At 46.7% G+C, this 24,093-nt stretch overlaps 1 long non-coding RNA gene across 1 annotated transcript in view; it reads right to left on the bottom strand.

Annotated features, from left to right (window-relative positions):
- The window catches only part of LOC133100921 (uncharacterized), a 50,473-nt gene extending 27,011 nt beyond the window's left edge, over positions 1–23,462 (bottom strand). Inside the window, exons 1-3 of the long non-coding RNA XR_009702559.1 lie at positions 23,261–23,462; positions 22,313–22,403; positions 781–900 (exon numbers count right to left, since the gene is read on the bottom strand). This is a non-coding gene — a long non-coding RNA (uncharacterized LOC133100921). The remainder of the gene's footprint in view (positions 1–780; positions 901–22,312; positions 22,404–23,260) is intronic.
- Positions 23,463–24,093: the final 631 nt, after the last annotated feature.

Here is a 24,093-nt window from a genome sequence, read left to right on the forward strand (position 1 = left end):
TCTCCACAACTAGTTATACAACATCAATTGGAAACCATATACAATCAAATGAATGCAGACAGGAACAACTATAGCCTTGCTTTTTTTTCCTTTTAGATAAAGACGGTATTTAAGGTGATGTCTTGGGCCGTTTCAGGGTGTTACTCAATTTCCTGGGTCTGCCATGCACACAGGAGGTACACATGTTAGTTAACTTGTTTGTGCAACTATATGAAGGTAGTTAATACCACAAAACTGTATACGTAAAGTGAATTAAATGCTAAAGTCATGTTTTGTATTTTTAATGACAAAGAAAAAAAAAGTGTAGCGCTGATATTTGTTACAAAAATGAACATTAAAAACATTCTTAGTGAAAAAAGCCATACAGAAAAGGCCACCTAGATCCCATACTCATCTTGTCTGCTTCAAATCCATCAAGGTTGTCCAAATGAGGGGGAAACTCAGTAATGGTTCCAGAAAAAGAAAACTGGATCAGGATGGAAAAAGACACTTTCATACAGTTGGGACAGCAGGTGAAAGTTGAAGTAGGGCTGAGTATTAAATTATAATGTGGACATCAGGATTTCCTCATTTAGGGGTTATGTGCTGGTTCCTTGGGCAAAACACACTGAGCATCTTGTGTGAAGTGGCAAATGTGAGTACTTTTTGCCATTATTGCAACTTTTCTGTACATTTTAAATTACTGGAAAGTAAATTACTTTTCTAGACAACCATGTCAGTATCATGCCAGAAAATCAGATAAGACAGACATCAAATTTTGTTATAGAGGCCAAGACTCACCCAGACCAAGTTCAACCAAAGTTGTGATACTTATTTCCCTTGTAGGAGTCCGCATGGTATTAAGAGGCACCGTGGGAACAGTATATTAGTAGCTACCATGTCTTGGGTCCTGTGGATTACCTGGGGTGCAGTAGAAACAGTGAGATTTTAGTATTGCAATTTTTCACATTACTTCAAAAAATATGTTAAAAAATAAATTCAGTAAAGTTGCAAAATATGGAATCAGTATACACAAATCAGTTTTGTTTCTATACACTAATAATGAACCACCAGCAAGAAAAATTAAGAAAACAATCCCATTTACAATTCCATCAAAAAGAACAAACTATTTAGCAATAAATTTAACCAAGGACCTGAAAGACCTATACTCAGAAAACTGTAAAGCATTGATAAAGAAACTGAACACACAATAGAAAACAATATTCCATGCTCATGCATCAGAAAAATTACTATTATTAAAATGTTTATTCTACCCAAAGCCATCAACAAACAGTGCCAGGAAAACTAGACACCAGACTCCAAAGAACGACACTGGTCACCATCTACACTGCACATAAAACTAACTAAAAGCGCACAGTATTCCACATTAAACCCTTTCTCTCCTGAGTCCCCTGAAGAGGCACCCCACCCACCCAGCAGTCAGCTGCACAGTAAGATTCTCCACACTTGCTCATTTTTTCCTCTTGTGGAGTCTCCTCACCAGTGGTTCCTGAGAAAACCCAGCTGCTGTCAGTGTGGACAATGCCTCATGGTCCAGAAACCTAAGCCCTGACAGGAGACAAAGCTCCTGTCTGCTTGTCACAGAGCAAAGTCTGTGGGCAGGGTGCACCTGTGCCCCCAGGGTCAGACAGGTGGGTTCGGCGCCCCCTGTGGGACGTCAGAGAAGTGCCGGGAGCGCCGCACTCACAAACCCAGAGGCCTCATCCGGAAGGCAGTTCTGCTGTATATACTAAGTTTGGAAATCCAAACTGAAATGGAGCCAAGTATCTCACTGTATCTTCTCAAAAGATGGTTAAGGAGCAATTAATTACAAACCATATGTAATGAAATGAATGTAGACACAAACTTTACAACTTAAACCAAAATTCACTCAAAATTGCCCATAGACAAATTTAAATTACCAAACTATAAAAGTCCTAGAAAAAAAAAAGATAATCTACATGGCTTTGGGTCTGCTGACCTTATTCAGAAAACCGGAAGACAAACCACAAACTGCAAGGAACTATTTCCAAAACACATATCTGATAAAGGATTTGTACTCAAATTATGCCAACAACGCCATTAAAATTTGATAAAGATTGAAACACACACCTGGCCCAAGAAGATAAACAGGCAGTAAATAAGCATACAAGAATATACTCAAGATGCTGGTGGAATGCACGTACAACCAACTTTGGAAGACAGTTTGGCAGTTTTTTCCAAATCTAAAAAGTCTCATCTTAGGATCCAAGAAGTGTACCTCTTGTATTTAGACAACTGCTTTGAAAAACTGTGTTCAAACCAAAACTAGCATCAAGTAATGCACAGCAGCTCTATTCATAATGGCTAAAAACTTAAAGATATCAGGATGTCCTTCTGTAGATGAATTCATAAGCAAATTAGGGCACATACATGTCAAGGGGAGAAGAATACACCACCCCAAGATATGCCCATTTGATAAAAGGATTATTTTGGACTAATTAATTTAAGAAACAGCAGACCCAGGAGAATCTTTCAAAACCAAGTAGAAAATGCCCTTTTAGGAGGTAAATTTACATTTATTAAGGATATCTCCATTTGTAAGGGTATGTCCCTCTCTGGACCAGGAATTGAATGATGACTAAATATCAAGAAAAGCTTGTTGGGACTTCCCTGCTGGTCCAGTGGTTAAGATTCCATGCTCCCAATGCAGGGGACCAGGGTTCCATCCCTGGTCAGGGAACTAGATCCCGCATGCTGCAATTAAGAGCCCGCATGCCGCAACTAAAGATTCCACAGGCCGCAACTGAGACCCGGCACAGCCAAATAAATAAATGTTTAAAAAAAAAAAAGCTTGTCAATGAAATAGGTCTGGATGTAAATCTGTGTAACAACCATACCCTTGTTTACTGGGCTTTGCCTAATAACATCCCTTAAATGGCTTCCTCCATTCCCTAACATCTTTCTTTTGTTCTCAGCAGAAGATAGCATTTAAGGTAATGGCTTGGGCCATTTCAGGGAGTGACTCAGTTTTCCTGGGTATCTTTCAAGTATACAGGAGGTACGCATGGTATATATTAAACTTCTGATTGTTTTCTCCAGTTCGTCTCTTTTTCATTACAAGGGAGATCTCAATAAAGAACATAGAAGTATAGAGGGAAAACTATTTTTCCTCTCATATACATGCAATGCAATAGTATTCAGAGATATAAACGAATGGACCATCAACCCGTGCAAAAAAAAAAAAAAAAATAGATGCATCTAACACTTACATTGCTAAGTGAAAGAATCCAGTCTGAAGTGCTACACACTGTATGACCTCATTTATATGACATTCTAGAAAAGGCAAAACTGACAATGGTAAACAGTTTACGGAATATGTGGTTGAAATAGTCCATATGATACTTTAGTGGTGAATACCTGTCACTATGCATTTGTCTACACCCACAAATTTTTACAACCCAACAAGTAATTTACAATCTATTCAAACTTAGCTACTTAGGATATGGGAGTGTCAAAGACTGGAATACAGAATGTAACAAAGAATCTAACTGATTCAGAAATGTATGAAAAAACTCACTGTTGGTAGTGGGACAAATGGGCTGACCTAAGTTAACTTTGGAAATGTACAGAATCTGTAGGCCAAAGACAAAATGTGCCATACATACACAGTGGACTCTATGTTCTTTCCATGAGGGGTAGTAGCTAACAGTACCGAAACTACTATATCAGTAAGCGAATGGAACAAGCACTGAATTTAATAAATGACAAATGGTGGAAGCCAGGTTTCTTACCACTGGAGTGGGATGTTACAGTCAAACAAAGGGAGAAGGTTACAATATCCATGTCATAACAGATCCGGTTGGAGATATCAGTATAAACTATCTTTAGCCTACACATAGTTCCACATGGAAATCTTTATAATTATGTGTATACGCATAGGCTGGGATACATGCATATATTTCCATGCACTGTCAGCTGAGCATATTTAGCTCCCACGTGTAAGTTTTTAATACCATTCTCTAATAAAAGGAACAAGGGCTCTTTGAAGAAAGGGCTGATGCTAGGACTGAGACAGTAAATATATGAAGCAGGATAATCTTAAAATATCAGAAAGTAAAGGAGTACCAAAAATTTTAAAAACCCACAAAAGAAAAATTATGTAAAATGAGAACAGGAGCAAATGGGAAAAGCTCTCAACAGCCAAAGCAAGAATTAACTAAGCAGTCTAATAATGTAGTGCTGGATTATAACCAAAAGTTTACAGTAATTATTCACGTGTCCAAACTGGTAAAAATAAATTACATAGTTTTTGATGAATGGTGTTAAATAGAAATCTCCTATGCAGAAAGCTTCTAAACAATGTATACAGCCACTCAGCTGTCCATCAAGGATGTGAAGCTAACCCCTCTCTCCTCAAGTGTGGGTTCTGCATTATGACTTCCTCCTAAATAAAACACACAGGATGGACATGGGGAAAAAATTAACCTCACTGTGGGAAAACTTGACAAACACTACTTCAGCTAGGTGACCAAAGTTAAGAATATAAGTGAGAAGTTTCCTTAAGAGCCTGTCCTCTTGATATATAGTGAAGAGGAAGCACTTCGCCTCTGTGGTCTGCTTTTTCAAAGCCAAGTCTAACCACGACAAAACCACCAAGCAAATCCCAGTGCCCGGCAGTCTACAAAATACCTGACCAGTCCTCCTCCACACTGTCAAGGTCATGGAAACAAGGAGAGTCTGAGCAACTGTCAAAGCCCAGAAGAGACTAAACAGACATGATGACCCCATGCGCCCTTTGAGATCCTGGAACAAGGAAAGGTATAACAAAGGGAACATGAATAGGGACTTCACTTAATAATGAAGTATCAATATTTGTTCATTATTTGTCATGATTCTGTAGAAAATTAGACAGGAAAGATTAAAAGTCAAATAAGAGAAACCTACTGTAACAAACTGGAAATCTAGAGGAAAAGGGGGATTTCTTTGTAAAAACACATTACCAAAATGCACCCTAAATTAAGGAAAATACAAAAAGACCAATTAATCACTGAGGAACCTCTTCCCCATACTGGTTATCCTATCACTGTTCCAGGGTTTCCCTCTCCCGGGACAGGGAAGGAACAGGGACAGAGCTGTTTGGCAGCTCCCCTAGTATCTGACCCCACCCAGTGTCTTCATCTCCCCCAGCCACGCCTACCCAGTGAGGACACCTGAGGAAGGATCAGGGATTATTGATTCAGATGTATCAACCAGGACTTTTTCTTTTCCCAGCGACTGGACACACTTACTGAAGTAAAATAAATTCGTATTTATTGTAAGGGTAGAAATAAATTAATACTTGCAAGTGGCAAGTTGAAGAATGGGTTTGGACCTGGCAGGTCCAGTGGCTCACACTGTCTCAGTGTGACCTTGCTTCTCTCCAAAACTTTGTCCTGCTCAGTGCCTTTGGGGGACCCCATTCACAGGCACAGGCTCTCTCACTGCCCTTGGGCCAACAGCAATTCTAGGCTGACAACCACTCACCATCCATTTTCAGAGAAAGAGTTTCTCCTTTTCTTGAATTCCAAGAAAGTCATGGTTTTAAATGCCTTAGATCTGGCTTGGGTTGCATTCTCATCCTTGACCCATCACCAGAAGATGGAAAATGGGACTGGCTAGATGTGGGCTGTAAACCCATCTTCGAGCTGGGTGGAACATGGGCTCATCCTTCTGCAACTGTTTGGACTGGAAGCGGGTGAGATGTAATTCCCAAAGGAAAACTGAGGCACTTGGGCCTGAGAACAGATGCTGGCTGGCAGAAAGCAACAGATTCTAAGTCAATGACCGCTCACTGCACAGCACAGAATCTGACACAAAAGGAAGAAAGGGGTTCACTCAGGGTCAGGGGCTGCAGCTACTCATCCAGTGCTCTTACTGTCCTCCCAAGACTGCAAGAAGTTCTTTCACTTACTGAAAAGTCAGGATCGTTGGTGGTGGTAAACTCAAGTCTCTTTCCTTGGGCATCAGGTCCTCACATCTCTGAGGCTGGCCCAGAACAGCCCATGTGCCCTCAGAAGACACACAGACCTCATTCCTGCCCCTGAGAGGTGGGAGCCCTTGAGTTATGCCATCTCCCTGGCCATATTAATTGCCCATCCCTGAAAAACAATACTGCTCCTTTTCCAGTTTCTTCTCTCTCCTTTACTAAGAGGAAGAAACCAAATGCTAGGGTGGTAAGGAAAACTCTTGTGCAATGAAGTAATGGGAGGCTCAAGAATTATTCCAAGCCATGGAACCCATAATTGGCAGGCTTTCCAGAGGCCACATGGATGCATATGGCTCTCCAAGACAATGCAGTGTCAGTGTGAACCTTCCATTGGGAGGTCCAGTTGCCCCCATATCTTTGATTCTTAATGAATATGAATGTCAAAAGTTTCTAACGACTGAAAGGACAAAGGATTGCAGGGCCATGGTCTGCTGTATGGTTGTTGGGTCAGGGACACACTCCAATGTTTAGAGGATTATTACTTCTCTTGGCAGCCTATGAGGCTGGGAGCAGGGGGCCTTTTTCCCAACCACATGCATGTTGGTAGTTGAAACTTCTCAAAGGAATGTCTACACTGACCAGGTAGCTCTTGAATTGCCCGGCATCCTGGTCAGCTCCGTAACTGTACATGAGGGCCTGACAATGCCCAGGCTGGACTGAGCTAGAGGACCACAGAGGCCTACCTGGATTGTCAGAGGTCAAGGGCTGTCCTGCCTGAGACTTGATCATCTATTCATGCCCACTCAGATAGGACAAAGGATGCCTCCAGTGCCAGGAGGGCCCCACCAGCCCTTAAGAAGGCAGCATCTGGGGGCTGGCAGGTCACTGCACCCAGTCCTGTACAAATCCACACATGTCCACTGAGTGCCCTCCTGTCTGGGCTGTGCTGGAACCTGGGGCTGCCCAGGCAGAGTAGGGCCAGCATCACCCTTCCCAGGTAGGAGGGCAGAAGGAAACCATGCATGACTTCTGACACCCTCCCTAATCCTTGACAGAGGTTGAGTTGGATAAGAAACAGTCCGAGACAAGAACAGACATTTCATTCTTCTCTCAGAGCCCAGGACTGGGGGAAGGGAGGCCAGAAAAACAGTTACTGACCTCAGCTCCCTGACTCCTGTTTGACCCTGGGCAAGTCCTATCCATTCTGGAGGCTTCAGAGAGAAGGAGAGGGGAAGGCAATGAGGGTCAACTGTGCTTAAACCTAACTCTAACCTTTACCCTGAGAACCCTAACCTCTAACCTTAACCCCCAAACAACCCTAACCCTAGCCCCAGACCCTCGCCCCTGACCCCTAAACTCTAATCCCCGACCCTGACCCTTTAACCACAACCCTCTACCATAACTCTCCAACCATGACTCTCCAACAATGACCCATAACCCTAAACCGTGACCCCTGAACCCTCACACTGACTCAACCCCAGGCCTAAAGCCTGGCCTAGTGGGTACCGAGGGATGACTGTAAGAACTCTCAAATAAACCAAGGAATTAAATCTTCCTGACCATGAATTTAGCAATGGTTTCTTAGATTTGACAGTAAAGCATAAGAAATGAAAGAAAAAAATAGATAAATTGGATTTCCTCAAAATTACAAACCTTTGTGCATCAAAAGAGGTTATCCGGAAAGTAAAAAGACAGCCCACAGAATGGAAGACAATATTGGCACATTATATATCGGATAAGACTCTTTACCTAGGATATACCCAGGGCTTTTACAACTCATCAACAAAAAGACAAACAATAAAATTTTTGAAACAGACAAATGGCTTGCATGGACTGCTCTCCAGGCAAGACATACAAATGGTCAACAAGGACATGAAAAGATGTCAAACATCAGTAGTCATGATGAAAATGCAAATTAAAGCCACAGTGTGATGCCCCTTCACACACATTAGAATAAAAATAAATTTTAAAATAAATTTTAAAAAATATAAATAAAAATAACAAATGTTGGCAACAATGTAGAGAAATTGAAACCCTTAAAAGTTACTTGTGAAGATGTACAATGGTGCAGTCTATGTGTACAAGACTTTAGCATTTACTCAAAAATATAAAATATAATTACCATGTGGTTCAACAACTCCACTCCTAGATATATACCCAAAAAATGGAAAACAGCTGTTCAAACAAAAACTTGTACACCAATTATTCATAGCAGCACTGTTCACAATAGCCCGAGGTAGAAAAGATTTAAGTGTCCATCAGCAGGTAAATGGATAAGCAAAATAAGGTAGATCCATAAGCTGCATTATTCTGTCATATAAAGGAATAAAGTAAAATTATACAGTCGCTATGGAAGACTCTATGGTGGCTCCTCAAAAACATGGAAAATGTATGATCCCTTGATTCCACTCCAGGGTGTACACCCAAAATATTAGAAAGCAAGGACTGGAACAGATATCTGTACCCCATATTCATAGCAACATTATTCACAATAGCTAAAAGGTGGAAGCAACACAACACATCCTTCAACAGATGAATGGATAAGTACAGTGTAGTATATACACAATGGGATATGATTCAACCTTTAAAACTAAGGTAATTCTCACACATGCTACAATGTGGATGAACCTTGACGTCATTATGCTAAGTGAAACAAGCCAGACACAAGAAGGACAAACGTTCTATGATTCCACTAGTATGAGGTATCCAGATACGTCAAATTCAAAGACAAAGTAGAATAAGGTTGCCAGGGGTTGAGGTGAGTTAGTGTTTAATGGCTACAGTTTCACATGGGGAAAATAAAGTTCTGGAGATGGATGGTGATGATATTTTTACAACAATGTGAATGTAGTTAATGCCATAGAACTGTATACTTAAAAATGGTTTAAATGGGGCTTCCCTCGTGGCACAGTGGTTAAGAATCCGCCTGCCAATGCAGGGGACATGGGTTCAAGTGCTGGTCCTGGAAGATCCCGCATGCCGCAGGGCAACTAAGCCCACGAGCCACAGCTACTGAGCCCTCGTGCCACAACTACTGAAGCCCATGCGCCTAGAGCCCGTGCTCCACAACAAGAGAAGCCACTGCAATGAGAAGCCTGCACACGGCAACGAAGAGTAGCCCCCTCTTGCCGCAACTAGAGAAAGCCTGCACACAGCAACAAAGACCCGACACAGCCAAAAAATAAAAAATAAAATAAATTTTTTAAAAAAGCTTTAAAAAAAAATGGTTTAAATGGTAAATGCTATGTGTTTTTAATCACGCTGGAAAAAACGAATGAAATAATGATCAACGTTACAATGTGGATAAACACTGAAAACATCCTAAGTGAAAGAAGCCATACAGAAAAACCACCCAGATCATGCTCATCTTGTACACTTTAAATCCAACAAGGTTTTTAAAGTGAGGAAAAGCCCCAGTGATGGTTCCAGGAAAAGAAAACTGTATTCGAATGGGAAAATACATTTCCACAAAGATGGGGCAGCTGGTGAAAGTTGAAGCAGGTCTGTGGATAGGATTATAATGTGGAAACCATAATTATTCCTCATTTTGGGGTTATGTGCTGGTTCTCTGGGAGAGTGGCCCTCCCACTCTCACAGGGTAAAACAAACTGGAGTATTTTGTGAATGTGGAAAACTTGATACTGCTATTTAAAGTTTTTTATACACTTGAAATTGACTAGAAAATAAAGTACTTACCAAAACAACCATGTCATAGCACGCCAAAAATACAGACATCAAACTCTGTTATAGAGGCCAAGCCCTACCCAGATCCAGTTCACCCGCAGTGGGGATGCTAATCACCCTTGAAGGAGTCCACATACTATGAGAGGCACCATGGGAAGATTATATTGGGAACCACTATGTCTTGGGTGCTGTGGATGACCTGGATGTAGTTGAAACAGTGGGATTTCTGAATTCTAGTTTTCCACATTCAACCACCAAAAAACTGTTATAACTAAAAACTGAATTCAGTAAAGCTGCAGGATACAAAAAAAGAAAAATCAATGCACAAAAATCATTTGTGATTCTATACACTGATAATGAACCACCAGAAAAAGAATTTTAAAAAAAAAATCCCACTTACAATTGCATCCAAAAAGATAACCAGGTGTAAATTTAACCAAGGACGTGGAGGACCTGCACACTGAAAACTGGAAGACACTGATAAAGGAAACTGAACAGACAAAAATAAATGGAAAGATACCCCGTGCTCATGGGTAAAAAGAATATTGTGAAAATATGCATTCTAAGGTGGGACTTCCCTGGCCGTCCAGGGGTTGGGACTCTGCGCTCCCACTGCAGGGGGCACAGGTCTGATCCCTGGTTGGGGAACTAAGATCCCGCATCCTGCATGCCATATGGTGTGGCCCAAAATTTTTTTTTAATTAAAAAAAAATATGCATCCTAGCCAAATTAATGTACACGTTCAATGCAATCCCTACCAAAAGTGCAATGACATTTTCCATAGAAACAGAACAAACAATCTTAAGATGTGTGTGGAACCACAAAGGACCCAGAAGAGCTAAAGCGACCCTGAGGAAGGAGAACGGGCTGGAGGCATCTCGCTCCCTGACTTCACACTTCATTACGAAGCTACAGTCCCAAAAAAGTGTGGAATCGGCACAAAAACAGGCACACAGACCAGAGGAACAGAGCAGAGAGCCCAGGAATCAACCTACAGGTATGTGATCAGTTAATTCACAAGAAAGGAGCCAAGAACATACACCAGGGAAAGGATAGTCCCCTCAAAAAACGGTGCTGGGAAAACCGGACGCCACACGCCAAAGAACAACACTGCACTCTGCCTACACCACACACAAAAGGGGCCAAAAACCCAGTTTTCCACATCAAGCCCCTCCTCTCCTGGCTCCTCTGAAGACAGACACCCTCAGCGGTCAGCCACGTACAGGAACTTTCTGCCCACTTTTCCTCACCTTTTCCCTCAGCGGCGTCACTTCCCGGCAGGTCCTGAGGAGACCAGGCTCCTCTCAGCATGAACTGGACCCCACAGTGTCCCAAAGCTGAAGCCCCAGGGGGTCCTGAGGAGACCCGGCTTCCGTTAGTGTAGACTCGACCCCGGGTTGTCCCGAAGCCCGGCCATCAGCGTGGACTCAGCCCCGCGTGTCCCAGAAGCCAAAGCCCCAGCGGGTCCTGAGGAGACAGGGCTCCTCTCAGCGTGAACGTGAACAGCATGATCTGAACAGACATCCCACCAAAAAAGATATACAGATAGTAAAAGTCATACAGAAACAAGCTCAACATCATATACCATTAGGGAATTACAAATTAAAATCATGAGATATCACAGCACACCTATTAGCACTGCTAAGCTCCAAAAATATGAGAATACCAATTGCTAGAGGGTGAGGAACAAAAGGAGCTCTCCCTCATAGCTGGGGGGAGGCATGTGCAGCCACTTTGTAACACAATTTGGCAGTTTTTTCCAAAGCTAAACAAGTCTCACGTTGGGATCCAACAATCATGCTTCCAGCATTTAGGCAACTGCTTTGAAAATCTATGTCCAAATGCAAACGAGGATGCAATTATGCACAACAGCACTTTCATAATGGCTAAAAACTTGAAGAAATCAGGATATCCTTCAAAAGATGAATGCATAAGCAAATTGGGGTACATCCATGTCAAGGCGAGTAGAATATACCACCCCAAAATATGTCTCTCTGGCATAAGGATTATTGGTCTGCTTTTAAAAAAAAAAAAAAAAAAAAAAAAAAAGGGCCTCCCTGGCGGCTCAGTGGTTAAGAGTCCACCTGCCAATGCAGGGAACACGGGTTCGAGCCCTAGTCCGGGAAGATGCCACATGCCACGGAGCAACTAAGCCCGTGCGCCACAACTACTGAGCCTGCGCTCTAGAGCCCGCGAGCCACAACTACTGAGCCCGTGTGCCACAACTACTGAAGCCTGCACACCTAGAGCCTGTGCTCCATGACAAGAAAGGCCACCACAATGAGAAGCCTGCGCACCGCAATGAAGAGTAGCCCCTGCTCGCCACAACCAGAGAAAAGCCTGCATGCAGCAACGAAGATCCAATGCAGCCAAAAATAAAATAAATTTATTCAAAAAAAAAATCTCAGAAAACTGAGATTGCCGTTTTATGAAGGACATTTACAATAGAGAAGTCTCCATTTATAAGGGTATGTCCCTCTTTGCACCAAAAATAGAAGGATAATTAAATCTTAAGTAACTCTTTTCACTGGAGAAGTCCTGACTTAAATGTGCAAACACTCATACCCTTGTTTACTGTGCTTTGCAGGATAACCTGCCAAAACTGGCCTTCCCCCCTTCCCCAGCATCTTTCTTCTGTTTTTAGCTGAAGACGGTATTTAAGGGGATGGTTTTGGTCATTTCAGGGAGTGACTCAGTTTTCCTTGCTATCCCCCCTGTATTCAGAAGGTATACATGTAATTAAACTTCTGCTTTTCTCCTGGTAATCTGTCTTTTATTTCAGGGGCAGGGGGGCCTCAACCAAGAACCTAGAAAAGTAGAGGGAAAATTGTTTTTCCGCCCATACACGTGCAGTGGAATGCTACTCAGCAGAAAGGAATGCAGCAGCAGCCTATGGAAAGACATGGATAAATCCTCAGTATATACTGCTAAGTGACAGCATCCAGGCTGAGGAGGCTGCACACAGTATGACCCCATTGGTGACGTTCTGGGAAAGGCAAAGCTACATAGATGATAAGCAGATCATGGGGTGGGGGGTTTGAAGTGTTCCATGTGACACTCTACGATGGATACCCGTCACTATGCATTTGTCTAAACCCACAGATGTGTATAGCCCAAGGGGTCAATCATAATCTATTCAAATTTAGTTATTTAGGATGTAGGAGTGTTGCAGGATGGAATACATAATGTGACAGAATCTAACTGTATTAGAAATATATGGAAACAACTCACTGTAGGGGATGGGATAAAAGGTGCTGACCTAAGTTACCTTTGGAAATGAATGGAATCTGTAGACTAAAGGCAAAATGGACCGTACATATACAGTGGGCTTTATTTTACGAAGTTCTTTCCAGGGTGTAGTAGCTAACAATTCTGAAACCTCTGCACATGTAACCTGGAAAGGAGCAATGCATACATAAATGGCAGATGGTGGGAGCCAGGCTCCTTGCTGTGGGAGTGGGAAGTTACAGATAAGCAAGGGGAGAGACTCTGCCCTCGTAATCCTGGATCAGGGCTTCCTGGGAGGATGTTGACTGGCCGGGGGAAACACACAGATCTTCACACTGGGAAGACCCGGCAGACACAGGAACTTCACGCCCCATCTTTCCACCCATACCTGCTGGAAACACTCAGCCCTCCATAATCAGTCAATTGCAGCGTTTAAGACATTCTCATCCCCAGGCAGATAAAGGAACATGAGGGTCTTGCTTACCCCTAAGCTGTCCCAGAATCCAGGCCCTGGGGGTGGAGCCAGGTTGGGGGTTCCTGGGCTTCTGACCAGCAGGTGAGAGGAAGGAGGAAGACCAGTCCTGAGGACAGAGGTTCCCTCAAGTCTGTGAGCCCAGGAGCCCCGATGGGATTCATTCCCAGTGAGGACATGGGCGGGGTCTGCAGTGGTTCTGCATTCCCCCTGGACCCCTTTGATGAAGCCATGGCAGCACTGGCCCCAGATGTCTCCTGGCAGTGTCTCAAACTCTGACACAGTGGTTTTACAAAGGAACAAGAGAATGGAGCTGAGTCCCTGACGGCCACTCCTTTCTGGCTCTGAGTTGCTTCCAACAGGACCGCAGTCACCTGCACGTAGTCTGCTGTGACCTACCTGCCCCCAGTGGCCTTTCCTCTCCCTCCCTGCGATGAGTCCCGTGACATTTCCAGCCTGGACCCCTCTCCCAGGCCAGACGCCTCTGTCCAGTCACTGCACCCCCATCTCACCTTGGGGGCTAACAGGGCCCTCAGGGGACCGGGATCCTGCAGCTCCCCACACCCAGGAGCAGCCCCACCTTCCCAGGTTGCTGAGCCCAGGCACGGGGTGTAACCGAGCAGGACCCTACGGGGCCTTCCCAGGACAGACCCCTCCCCCACATCCTCTGCTGGAGCTCCTCTCTGAAGCACCTGGACAACAGTATCTGATGCACGCTTCCTGAGTTGTTTTACAGATGCTGAAACCACCACCAAACGGAAGAAATTAACTACCTGATGATCATGAACAGGTAGCCCCGGAGCTTCTGGTGTCTAAGAATTTAGAGTGTTAACCGCCTGTTACCTCACCATCAACCAGAGAATTGTGCACCAGCTGATCACATACCCTGCGACCCCCCCTCCTTCAACTGGCCTTTAAAATTGCTTTGCTGAAATCCTTCAGGGAGTTCGGGGTTTTAGAGCACAGGCCACCTGGCCTCCTTGTATTGGCACTTGTACAATTAAAGCTGCACTTCCCTTCACCACACCCGCTGTCAGTAGACTGGCTTTACTGCACTCAGGCAAGCGGACCCAAGTTTCGTTCGGTAACACTGGGGTCTCCCAGGCTCCCACTCTCCTTGTGCCCCACTGCCTGTCATCTGCTCCTCCAGAGTCTTGTTGCAGCAAAAACAGAAATGAAGTTTTCCCTCCCCTGAGAACAAGGAAAACAAAGGGAACAGCGAACAGGCTAGAGAAGAAACATAACCTGGCCTGAAAGAGTTCATCACTCCTTGTTTTACTTTGTCACTAATTTGTAGTAACTAGATTTGTACTTTACAAAGCTAACCTCACTCCTTAACACTATGTAATTTACATTCAGCACCCATCACCCCTAACTCTGTGCGAGTTACATCCCCTGCCTCTCACTCCCTAACCTTATTATGTCCAGCACTTACATTCTATATGCCCCTCATAACAAATCACCCCCTATAGTCTTTGCATTTCAGAAACAAGGTCACCGGCCGATAAACCAGAGGCAAACGGATGCAATTACCAGACTGCCGGACCCCAATTACCGGGCGGCCTGATGCCAGCTATGACTGTTTTGAAATAATGCAAAGGAAACGAGCAATGCAAAACCTTCACTACTTTGATCCTCATCCTATACCCCGGACTGCGAGAGCCCCACGTATAAAATCTTCCCTGATTCTCAAGGAGGGCGGGCCCAGTTCTTGAGGCGCTAGCCGGCTGTGTCTTCCCTTCTGCCTGGCAGAAGAATAAAGCCATCTCTCTCTCCCTCCAAAATCCCTGTCTCCGTATTTCTGTTTGGCCTCGGTGCACAGGGAAGCCGAGATTTCGACAACAGTCTGTGGCCAGTTCCCACACTAATTCACCTCTACGCCCACAGCCCTGGCCCAAGCCCGATCTTGTGCCTGGTTCCTCCATCAGGCCCTGACAAAACTCCCTGCCCGCACGGTGCACCTCACATCCCACCCCAACATGGTCTTTCTGAAGCATAAACGAGACTGTGACTCTCCCCCACCTGTAATCCCCCAAATGTTTCCCCGCTTTTGCTAGGGTATCTGCTGGGAGAGACATCTGCCAAGGCCCTGAGGGTCCCCGGCATCCCCACGAGGCTGCTGGCTCCTGGGTTCCCTGACAATGAGCACCTCAGCAGGCCAGGAGACACGGCAGGAAACCCCAGAACCGCTCACCTCAGGAGGGGACTGGCACGGCCACTGCCTGATCAGAGAGAGCAGAGAAGGGTTCCCCAGCTGGGACACAAACTCTGCACGAGTGGCCTCTCCCTGAGCCACTACATCACCTCGTATGACTTGAGGGAAGGAAGGACTGAGGCACACTTGGTTCCTAAGGAGAATGGGATAGGCTCAGTCACATCCCCCCAAATTCACATGCTGAATCCCCAACCCCCAGGACCCCAGGATGTGGCTGTATTTGGAGATGGGATTTTTAAAGAGGCGATCAAGGTAAAAATGAGGTCACTAGGGTGGATCCTAATCCAATAGGATTGATGTCCTACAAGAAGAGATTAGGACACAGATAGGCAAAGGGGGAGACCACGTGAGGACCTGGGGAGAAGATGGCTGTCTAAGCACCAAGTAGAGAGGCCTCAGGAGAAGCCAGCCTGCACACACCTTGATCTCAGACAGCATCCAGGACTGGGAGATAGGTCTGTTATTCAAGCTGCCCAGTCTGTGGTATTTGTTATGGCGGTCCTGAGCAGACTCACACACAGGGTAACTCAGGGCTCAGACTGGACAGAGCCCACGCTCCATCCCCCTGTACGGGAGTTACAGGATCCTCAGGAACTGAGGAGGGAGTCTCTGAGGAGAGGCACAAGATAGAAGATGTTAGGCATTAACATGACTGCATTCACGTTAAATGTGCCTGAAGTCCATTCACACGGTATGGTCTTGTCCTGTAATGTACATCAGCACCTTCAGTCTGAACTGAGACCTTTGGCTTCACCACCTCCACTGAGAGCATTAGCTTCACCTGCTGTGGACCGTCTCCTATAGGATTTCCAGAACCACAAAGCATCGAAGCTTCACAGGACCCAGAGTCTGTGCGCTACCGTCCAGGTGACCCTCACAGCAGAGCCGCGCAGCTGCCCACCAGATCCCATTTCCCTTTTTCCTGTTCACAGCTACCCTGCACCTCCCAGCCTTCCCACCCCTTACAGCTGGGGCACAGTGTCTCATGTTACCAAGGGGGAGAGGTGGAGGTGGTGAGGGCCTTGGCCAGACTGCATCCTAGGATGGAGGGCATGATGCCCACCTGGTCACCCCACCCTGCTGGTTGGAGCCCTCACCTGGAAGCAGGGAGGAGAAACAAGGTGGACAGAGCCTGGGCCCTGCCACCCACCTGCCCTGGACTCTCACATGAAAGGGACAGAGACATCTTGAGCTTCAGCCCATTTTGGGGGGGACACTTTGTTCCAGTAACAAACCTTTGCCCTAAAAGCCAACGTGCTTTACAAACCCCTCCCCAGCTGTCACAGAAAGTCAGACTTAACTTCATCACACTTTTCTCAAACCCCAGCTCATGCTGAGACCACCACTCAGCCTTAGAGTCAGCATTGGGCCCCCAGAAACCCTAAATCAGTGGCTGGACACCACAATGTTGAGGGGTCAAGTAGGAAGCCCATCCCTAAAGGTGCGGGTTGCACACGGCCTCCCGAGGTTCTTACACCTGTACATGTTGGGGGTATTTCAATCCTGACTGAGGACATTTAATGTCACCATTCATGTTGCTAATTAAGAACCCACTAGTTAAATGAAAACCCTATCAAGATACTTGCTACACTGATGAAAAATTCTGAAGTTGGTCAGAGGCAGGGAATTTTCTCACATGCTGCCAGCAGCCCCCCACAAGGAGCATCCTCATTGGAAAGCTGGTTGGACCGTGCGGAGGCGTCTCTTTGTAAACGTTAGCTGACCTCCAAGCCGGTTGCTCCTGAACTTTATCCACCCTTCCCAGGAAAGCCGCCTGAATATGTGCAAGGACCTTACAGGCTGGAGGAAAGGGCTTGCAGCCACCCCAGCGACAGCACACATGCTACGTGGGCTCCTGCACGTCACACAGGATGGTCCTGGCCCCGGCTGCTCTTCTGGAAGCTTTCCATTCCCCTACCCGAGTTACCCCTCCTGTCCTGGCCCCCACTGCCTTTTCCTTGCTTCACCTCTGCCCGGGGAGAACTTCCAGCAGAGGCCCACTCAGACCGGGCCACCCTCAAGGCCATGGCCCCTCACTCCCTCCCACCAGCCCAGCCCCGAGACTGCTGACGGGGCAGAGAATATAGCGTCAGGCACAGCTGCAGGGGCTCTTGCTGCCTGGAGGGGTGTTTATATTGACCTCAGCCCAGGCACACCTGGGGAGGGCTGGCTGGCCGGGTCAGGCTGCCCAGGTCAGCCAATCCTGCCCCTCAGGGGCTCATAATTGCAGAAAACGGGCCTTATTGTGCCGGCCAGGCCCAAGGAACAGGTGTGGGGTCCTGAGGGTCAGGATTGACATGGGGCTACAACTCTGGCTGATTTTCTAATCATTTTAACTGGCTCATGAGTAGGAAACAACTTCAAGAAGACCCTCTCCACACGAGAGGAACCCAGGAGTCAGGGAGAGGAGGGGTGGTGAGTGGAGACAGAGGCCTGGTGCCCCGGCTGCAGTGGAAGCCCCCGGAAGACCAGGCAGAGGGAGGCCGCACAGAGTGAAGCCCAGGGTCACAGACCTGTCGGAGCTGCGGTTTGTTAGTTCAGGTCCTGCTCTGAGGTGCTCAGGGTCAGCTCTGACCAACAGGTGGGCTGGGATGCTCTGCAACGAAGGCTACGTGCACGGTTCCTGTGTGCCCAGCCCTGCCGGGTGCCTGCCCAGGTGAGCTCCATATCCTGGGAGGGGTCTGCCCACGAGAGCCCCGGGGGCTGCTGGGTGCCTGCCCAGGTGAACTCCATATCCTGGGAGGGGTCTGCCCACGAGAGCCCCGTGGGCTGGGAGGAGCATGTGAATGAGCGTCCTCTCTATGCAGCCAGCACAGAGTTGCTTAGCGACTTCCCTGTGGGCGGTGCTGGGGTGAGATGAGAACCAGGGGCTACTGCGGGCCCCCTGACCCCCCATCTAGGCCCACCCACAGTGACGAGGTCAGTAGGCGGTTGCTGGCGGCTGTGCTGCGTGAGGGAGGCCCCAACAGTACCTCTTGTTTCTTCTACCTGACACCACGGAGGCCTCCCCAGGACAGAGCGGACAGCCTGCACAGGATGAGTGGGAGCTCCTGGTGACCCTGCAGGGGACATGAGAGGGACAGACCAGGCAGGAGGGGAGTGGGCACCCAGGCAGAGCCATGGGGCTTGGGGCCCAAGGGGGCATTTCTGGGTCTCAGCTGGGAGTGGACGGGCAGGTGGTGAGTATCACCCAGGAAAGCTGCTCTGGTGACGTGAGGCTGAACATGCTTCAGGGTGATATAAACTTCCCGGGTGACCCCAAAAACAGGATTGTGAGATGAATCCCATGAAAGGAAGGTTTTGTAACAGGAATCTTGCTGAAGGGAAGGCTTGCAAAGTGAATCCGCCTAAGAGGAGGCCCTGTGAGCCAATCCCCTCAGAGGGGGGACATGGAACCTGCTGGGAGCAATCATTCACCCTGGGCGGGCGATGGGCACAGACCCCACTTCCTGCTCCCACATCTGTGCTTCTGCGTAGGTTACTTGGCTTCTTGGAGTCTCAACTTCCCAGTCTGTTCATCGGGTGACAGTAGCATGGATTGACTAGTAATTTGCTCAGAACAGGGTAGAAAGGGGTCCCATGGAAATTCCACAGAACACCATCAGTATGGGAATCGCAGGCCCTGTTTCCCGCAGGTCTGTCTTCAGGATCAGGAGAGCAAATCTGAGCAGACTTGCAGCAGAGCCCAGGGATGGGCTCAGTTTGGTGGGTCCTCCTGTTTCCTGAACCTTAGAGAAGGGAGGCTCCAGTGGGTAGTGGCATGTTTACCCCACACCTGGGAGCATCTGGACCTCAAGTCCCAGCAGCCGCTGAGCCCTATCAGCCCAGTATCTGGGCCCCAGGAGGCAGGCGGGAAGCCTGGAGGGCTCAGGCAGGAAGCACTGGTGTGGTCATCACCCGTGCGGAAGCTTCCGAGCCAGTGTCCAGTGGGAGCTCTTGCCCTGCCCATGAGTTTCAAATCCACAGCACAGATCAGCTTTTAGCGCCTCAGTTTTTTCTCTAGACACAAAGCAAAGTCCTCAGACCCAGTATGTCCATGGCCCGTGAAAAGACACGTCTGGTCTGGCACCAGGAGCTGCCTCTGGGTCCCTCCTGATTGGACGCCCAGCAGCCAGTGTCACCACGTCATGACCGTCAGGTGGTGTCGGGCGTGGGGGGACGAGAGCACACGGTCCAGGCCCACAGGGGACCATGCTGTCCATGGAACCAGTGTTGTGACTATAGGTGTGCCCTCCACCACCCCACGGGCAGAGACCACCGTCCCCTTACACATTGTTACCAAATTAAGTCATATGAACCCTACTCAGGCCCTAGCCTGGCTGAGGATCACTGCCTCGACAGGGAACGTTTCCTTTTTCCGTTCTGGTTCAAACAGGCGAATAACGAAACCAAAGCTGAGACCGACAGAGCACAGGCTTTATTCAGTGGCCAAAGAACGGAGAAGTAGGAACTAAATTCACAAGTAAACTTCTCGCCCACCTGGAGAGAGTGATTTAATTTTAAAGAGTAAAGACACAATCAGCTCAGTAATTGGCCACAGGGGCTTGAGGGGCCAAGGCTAACCTGAGCTGGAGGAACGTGGATGCCTGCCTGGATGCTCAGAGGCCAAGGGCTGTTCTGAGACCTGCTTGGACACCCATGCAGATGGAACAAAGGATCCATCCAGTCCCAGGAGGGCCCCACCAGCCCTCAAGAACGCAACACCAGACTTCCCTGGTGGCGCAGTGGTTAAGAATCCACCTGCCAATGCAGGGGACACGGGTTTGAGCCCTGGTCCAGGAAGATCCCACATGCTGTGGAGCAACTAAGCCCGTGCGCCACAACTACTGAGCCTGAGCTCTAGAACCCGCGAGCCACAACTGCTGAAACCCACGCGCTTAGAGCCTGTGCTCTGCAACAAGAGAAGCCACTGCAATGAGAAGCCCCCACTCGCCGCAACTAGAGAAAGCCTCCGTGCAGCAATGAAGACCCAACACAGCCACAAATAAATTAATTAATTTTTTTTTTTAAAAAAGGCAGCACCTGGGGGCTGGCAGACTGATGCACCGAGTCTTACATAACGTCTACTTAGTATCCTGCATGTCAGGGCCATGCTGGACCTGGGGCTGCCCAGACAGAGTGGGGCCTGCATCACCCTTCCCAGGAGGGAGGGTGCAGGGAAACCCTGCATGACCTCTGAGGCCCTAAGAACCCTTGACTAAGGCTGGGCTCAATTTGAAACAGTGGGTGACCAGAGCAGACATTTCATTCATCTAGCAATCAGAATCCAGCACTGGAGGAGCAGAAAACAATGGCCTCGCTCAACCTTGACGCTAACCCTGACATGGACCCTAACCCTAAACTCTGATCCTGACCCTAAGCCCTGACCTAACCTTAGCCTAACCCGTACCCTAAACCTGTACCTTACCCTAACCCATGCTCTACCCGTATCCTACCTGTACCCCAATTCTTACCCACACCCTAACACCCACTCTAACACAGAACCCTAACACCCTGAGACCAAAACCATAAACCTTAACCAATAAGCAAAACCATAACCATAACCAAACCATAAAATATATTCATTAACCATACCCATAAATAACTCATTAACCATAAAACTTAAACCATAACAGCAACCATAAACCATACACAGCCCCAACCCTCACACCAGCCCCAGCCCTAATGCTAACCTTCCAAACCACTTACACCAAGCCAAATCTAATCAGATTATACAAATACATCTTGAAAAAGAAAACTGGGGAATTCTCTGGTTGCCCAGTGGTTAGGACTCTGTGCTTTCACTGCCAAGGGCTCGGGTTCGATCCCTGACTGGGGAACTAAGATCCCACAAGCCATGGGATGTGGCCAAAATAAGTAAATAAATAAAATGAAATAAAACCACTATTTTAAAAAAGATTTTAAAAATAAAGAAAAAAAAAGAAAACTACCCCAGTATAACTTATAAATATGAATGTAAAAATCTATCACAAAATAATAGCAACACGAAGCCACCAGAACTTTAGATGGATGATGCCATAAGCAAGTATCTCTACACCAGAAATTTCAGGTTCCTCAACATATTAAAAGTAAGCAACGTATTAAACCACAAAAATGGTGTGAAGTAAAAACACATAATCGTATCAATTAATGCAAAAAATCTACAATGAAAATCCAGTGTTATTTCATGATAAACACTCAAGAAAGCAGGAATAAAAGGAAATTCGTTCAGTACGGAAAAGAGTAGTACAAAAAGCCACAGCGAACATCATGCTCAACGTTAAAGACTGAAAGGTTTACTCCTGAAATCAGGAACAAGGCCAGGAAGCTGCCCTTCATCCCCGTCACTCAACAGCGTACTGGAAGTTCTACCCAGAATCTTGAGGAAAGAAAGAAAAGGCATCCGTGGGTGAACGGAAAAATTAAAACTGTGTCTCTTCACAGAACATAGGTCACATCATCTTACATATAAAACTACCTATAATCAGCAAAGAAATTATTTGAGCTAATCAACTAATTAAGCAAAGTTATAGAACAAAATATCAATTCATGAAAATCTATCTGATATGCATACGCTAGCAAAAAATAATCTGAAAAAGAATTTATGAAAACAATTCCATTTTTAATAATGTCAACATCAATATTTAGGAGTACATTTAATCAAGGTACAAGACTTCTTTTTATGTATGTAAAGTTGTATGTTTGAAATTACTGGAAAGTCAATTGCTTTTCAAAACATCATGTATGTCAATAGCATGCCAGAAAAGCAGAGAAAACATCAAACTTCCATGTAGAAGCCAAGCCTTACCCAGATCCAGTTCACCCAAAGTCCACATGTCATTTAGAGGCACTGTGGGAAGGTTATATTAGGAGCCGCTGTCCTCCGTGTTGCGGACGACCTGGATACGGCAGAAACAGTGGGATTTTTGAATTCCAATTTTCCACTTCATTCCACAAAAAAACTATTAGAACTAATAAATTCAGTAAAGTTGCAAAATCAATACACAGAAATCAGTTGCATTTCTAAACACTAATAATGAACCATCAGAAAGAGAAAGAAAGCAACCCTATTTACAAATGCATCAAAAAGAACAAAATACCTGGGAATAAAGTCAGCCAAGGAGGTGAGAGACCTGCACACTGAAAACTTTAAGACATTGATGAAGACATTGAAAAACACACCAATAAATGGAAAGATATCCTGTTCTCATGGAATGGAACAATTAATATTGTTAAAATATCCATGCTACCCAAAGCAATGGACACAGTGAATGCAATCCCTCCCAAAATTCCATGGTATTTTCACCCAAAATAGAGCAAATCCTCCTAATATCTGTGTGGAACCACAAAGGACCCCAAATAGCCAAAGAAACCCTGAAAAAAGAGAACGGGCTGGAGGCATCTCCCTCCCTGACGTCACACTCCGCTGAGAAGCTACAGTCACCAAAACAGTGCGGAACTGGCTCAAAGCGGGCACAGGGACCAGAGGAACAGGACAGAGAGCCCAGAATTCAACCCACACGGACGGGGTCGGTTCATTTATGACACAAGGACCAAGGACACACCAAGGAGCACGACACTCCCCACGATAAATGGTGCTGGGAAAACTGGACACCCCATAACTCATGCTGGCTACCCTGCACACAAACCGGACCAAAAACCCAGCTTTCCACGCCAGGCCCTTCCTCGCTCACACGAAGACGGACCCCCTCAACGGTCAGTCGCCCACAGGAAGCTTCTCCCCACTTTTCCTCACCGTCTCTTCACCTTTTCCTCAGGCATCACCTGGGTCCTCAGGAAACCTAGTTCCCTAGTCAGCGTGGACGCAGCCCCACTTTGCCCTGAAGCCGAAACCCCGGCGAGTCCTAAGGAGACGGAGACCGAGCTCCTCTCAGCAGAGACGCCGAGCCGGGCGTCCTACCCGAAGCCCCCGCTCCCGCGCCTGAGGCGGCTCAACTCCTCTCAGCTGCGCTCCGAATCGAGTTCGCAGGGAACGAGCATGCGCTGTGGGTCAGAGAGGCGAACTCGGCGCCACCCTGTGGTCAGTGCAGGAAGTGCAGGCCGCGCCTCCCTCACAGGTCACTGGAGACAGCGCCCCCGACTGACAGAACTGCTGAATCCATTAAACTGGAAATTCAAACTAAAATGGAGTCTCTATCCCAAAAGTTTTCTAAAATTAGTTAAGGAACAATTAATTGGAAACCATTTGGAATGAAGTGAATGTAGATGCAAACTTTACAACTTATACCAAATTCACTCAAAGTTATTCAGAGGCAAATTTTATTTTATTTTATAATTTATTTTTGGCTGCGTTGGGTCTTCGTTGCTGCATGTGGGCTTTCTCTAGTTGCGTCGAGCGGGGCTACTCTTCGTTGCGGTGCACGGGCTTCTCATTGCGGTGGCTTCTCTTGTTGGGGAGCACGGGCTCTAGGTGCGCAGGCTTCAGTAGTTGTGCCGCGCAGGCTTAGTTACTCTGCGGCATGTGGGATCTTCCCAGACCAGGGCTCGAGCCCGTGTCCCTGCATTGGCAGGCGGACTCTTAACCACTGCACCACCAGGGAAGTCCCCACAGACAAATTTTAAATACAA

Source organism: Eubalaena glacialis, chromosome 11, assembly GCF_028564815.1.
Source record: "Eubalaena glacialis isolate mEubGla1 chromosome 11, mEubGla1.1.hap2.+ XY, whole genome shotgun sequence".
Classification (NCBI taxonomy): Eukaryota; Metazoa; Chordata; class Mammalia; order Artiodactyla; family Balaenidae; genus Eubalaena; species Eubalaena glacialis.